The sequence below is a fragment of the Phycodurus eques genome, chromosome 14 (assembly GCF_024500275.1).
Source record: "Phycodurus eques isolate BA_2022a chromosome 14, UOR_Pequ_1.1, whole genome shotgun sequence".
Lineage (NCBI taxonomy): Eukaryota > Metazoa > Chordata > Actinopteri > Syngnathiformes > Syngnathidae > Phycodurus > Phycodurus eques.
Window position 1 is genome coordinate 22,302,044 of NC_084538.1, and position 4,181 is coordinate 22,306,224.

Genomic DNA, 4,181 nt, shown 5'->3' on the forward strand with positions numbered 1-4,181 from the left:
GATTGAATTTTAGTATTATTGAGGATGACTCAACTGAGGCGCCACGGTGGACGACTGGTTAGCACAGGGTTGGGCAAACTTTTTGGCTAAGGGGCCACATTGACTTTTAATATTTGACAGGCGGGCCAAGCCAGGACTGGATGCTTACATATAAAAATAAACAGGGAAAAAAAGGTATTGTAGTGTTAATACGCATATTTAGTTTTAATGGGAACAGTGTTGTTTTGTCCCAGTGCATCAAAGTCTGGTGTTAGTTTTGTTGTGGCAATTATCAGAACACATCTGAGGTGTTCATCACTCAGCTGGGATCTGTAGGATGTTTTGTTGGTGTTCATCACACTAAAAGTCTGTTCATACACATATGTAGACCCAAATACCACCAGCACCCTCTCTGCCATCTTCTGGATTTTTGGAAATTTGTCTGCGCTTAATGAAGCCTAAAACTCATCCCGTTTGAGAGTTGAACTTCTCTTTTAAGACAGTATCACATTGGAGATCAATCAGTTCCATCTGCAGCTCCCGTGGCGCTGTTTCAGGGTCTTGTGTGACTGAATCTTGGATAGCAGCTTGTCAAATAAAGGTGTTTTGCTGAGCCTGCAAGCTTGATTTTAACTGCTGAGCAGTAGCCATCAGTTCTTGCATTGATTGGCTGTTAACATAATCAGCATGCTTGTAGAAAAGTGACGGCTGATGTTATCCACCCATCCATCCATTTTCTGAGCCGCTTCTCCTCAATAGGGTCGCGGGCATGCTGGAGCCTATCCCAGCTATCATCGGGCAGGAGGCAGGGTATACCCGGAACTGGTTGCCAGCCAATCGCAGGGCACATACAAACAAACAACCATTACGGTTGATGTTATATTCCTCTAAAACCGCAATGGTTTTAGAGGAATATAACTGTTAAATATATTGTAGAAGTTATCATTTATTTGCTTAGCTTGCATTAGTATTATGGACGATTTTGAGAAAAGAAGATGTCTCGCCTTCAAGAAGATGACTCAGCAGGAATCATCAGAGAGAAGGGCGCCTTGACCAAGGACGTGGCCGGTGTTGGTCACATGTCTTCACCTTGAAACCCTCCCCTTAGTGTGGTGTGTGTTGTAGCTTAGTATGTTATGTCTTATAAGTCAGAAACCTCCCTATTTCAAATAAATACAGGAGCGACGGGAGAGATTGTTTAGAGCGTGATGAGAGGCTGTAATCTGAACAATCTCCCATACGCCCTCCTCATGAGCAAAAGAAACCAGTGTCTTCATTCCTCTTGTGTCTATTTTTATAGGTGTTGGGTGCGATAGATCCAACAGTTTCTTAACAAATTAGACAGCATTTGACCGGACTCCAGTGAAAAATATTTAGTAGTCCATTCTATATTAAACACTCAGCACTCACTTGATTTTTCTTTTCTTTGGCCCGCTCATGGTTGAAGAAGGGTTCAGAGCAGTAGCAGAGTAAAAACAGAACAGCCAAAGTCAAGTCAATGTATCACTGTACCTACTGCGCTACCTGGTGGAACCACTGGGCATTACAGGACAACCTGGTGGAACCACTAGGCATTACAGGACAAGGTCAAATGAATGTAGTCATGATTTTAGTATGATTTGGGCGATTCTGTACCAATCTTTGGCGGGCCGGATCGAAATGATCAACGGGCCGGATGTGGCCCGCGGGTCGTAATTTGCCCACCCCTGGGTTAACACATCTGTCTCACAGTTCTGAGGGCCCGGGTTCAAATCCGCCCTCATCTGTATGGAGTTTTCTGCCCCGTGCCTGCGAGGGTTTTACCCGGGTAGTCTGGTTTCATCCCACATTCCAAAAACATGCATCGTAGGTTAATTGAAGACTCTAAATTGCCCGTAGGTGTGAATGTGAGTGCAAATTTTTATTTGTTTGTTTATATGTGCCCTGCAACTGGCTGGTGACCATTTCAGGGTGTACCCCGCCTAGCTGGGATAGGCTCCAGTACGCCCGCGACCCAAGTGAGGATAAGCGGTTCGGAAAATGGATGAGCCGCATGCACCGATCTGCACACTAATTGTCAAGCGCAAGTCAGTGGCTTGGTAATTAAGTGCTGCCCCCATGAGTGAAAATAAAATCAATGCTTCATAGTTTGCATAAAATTTTTTTGAGACTCTGGGCTCAACAAGTACCACCTTATTAGCTCCACCCCTAGTTATAGTGGTAACAAAAACCATTCTTTTTGACACTGCACGATGATCATATGTGACTGCAACTTTTATTACGTCGTCAATATTCATCACGAAAGGGAGTTTTATTTGATTGTATTAATATTACAGTGGAATCACACTTACCTGGAGCCTATCAAACCTGACTTTAGCCAAGAGGCAGGGTGCATCTTCAGCATGTTCCCAGCCAATCACAGGGGACATATAGACAAACAATCATTAACACTCGCATTAACGCCTAAGAACAAAGAAAGAAAACCCACACAAGCATAGAGGGAACTGCCAAACTCCACACAGAAAGGTCGGAGCCGAATTCAAACCCCCAACCTCAGAACTGTAAGTTGGATGTGCTTGCCACTCGCACACCATGCTTCCCCATTTAGTCCATAATGGTTATTTTATCATATTTACTGTATAATCATTGTTCTCATTATATGCAGTGGGGAAAAAGAACCAAATTCCAAAGTCCCCCAGCATCCTCAAGACAGACTCTTAAAATTCCACTGTACAGCCATTGCATTGTCTGGACGTCTTTATCTTTTGAGGATGCAATTAGATAAAAAGGAATGATAAGTACAACTGGCCGCAGGATTAGTTCTCTTTTTGTGAATAACTAGATGGTCCACATTGTAATTATATGTGATGCTTTCTGAGGTCATGAGGACGTGTGTCTACCTGTGCAGTCTAAGCAGTACTCAGAACACAATGGAAATTAGTTGCGTGCGGACAAGTGGTGAAAAAGAACAGGAGCTGCTTGATATGCCAATGTCCTGCAGTGTCAGGATATTGAGTTTCTCGGCAATGCAGAGTGATTACACAGCAATGTTAATTCACAAGTTAAATACTAACAATGTCACCCTCAACAAAAGCACACAATATTCCCACTTTCTTTCAATTCATCAAATACACACAGACTCACATATATACACTTTTTTCCCCCACACCAAATCCTGCTGATGATCAGGATTTGTTTATAAACTAATATGTGGGCCTCTGGGGATGCTGGGCCTGTTGCCCCCTCCTCCTCTTGGGTCTGGTTGTGTCCGTGTTTCCCTCCTAGGGGCTGCTGGTCCCAGGGCTGCTCTCTCGTCACCTCTCGTCCTGGTCTCCGAGTGGGGGCTTGGGAGCCATGGTGCTGCGCCCCGGGCCTGTGTCCTCCTCTTCCCTCTACCTGGAGCGCTCTGTCATGGTGGTCGCCCCTCTCTCCCTTGGGCTGTGTGGGGTTCCCAGATGACTTGGGGCGTATGGTAGGGTGTCGGCGCCTCCTGCCTTGGATGGGCCCACCTTCTGGGCCCTGTTCTGGTTGCTGGACGATGGTTGGTTTGGGTGCTGGGGGGAATTAGCTGTATGGTGGGGAGGGGCTGTCCCCCTTTTCTCTGCAGTCTTGCAGCCGGTCGAGCCGGCCAAGACCCGAAGGAGTCTAGCTTCTTACATTCTGCACATTTTTAGTACTGACACTGAACATACTTCTCACATTGGGCACATTCACATCTCATTCAGGATCCCCTGGAGGACTGGCATGAGGGATGATGGGGCGGGCGCCGGGTACTGGCACATCTGTGCCGGTTTCCGGTCTGGTCGCCCCCCCTTCTCTGCCCTGCCGGTCCTCTTGTTTTAATGCATCATACACCCATCTGGGTGTGTCGGCCTGGGGAGGACACTCGGCCACGTGTTCTGGCACTCCGGCTTGCTCTCCGGCCCGCCATGGCTTCCACCCCTTGCGGATGGAGGGGGCCGCGCCCACCCTTCCTCAATGTGCCGTCTCAGCAACTCTGTACACGAATTGACTAACATGTATGTTATATGGTGTTCATTAACTAATAAGTTTGATAGACATGCAATAGGCTTTAATTGCTTGTGCTGGGACCACTAATAACAACACAAGTTATACTAACAAATCAACTCACAGGTTCTTACAGGTGTTTAGACACTAAAATGAATCTCTCCGCACCACTTGTCAGGAGCATTGCCTTGCTCATTTCTCACATTCTGCCCTGT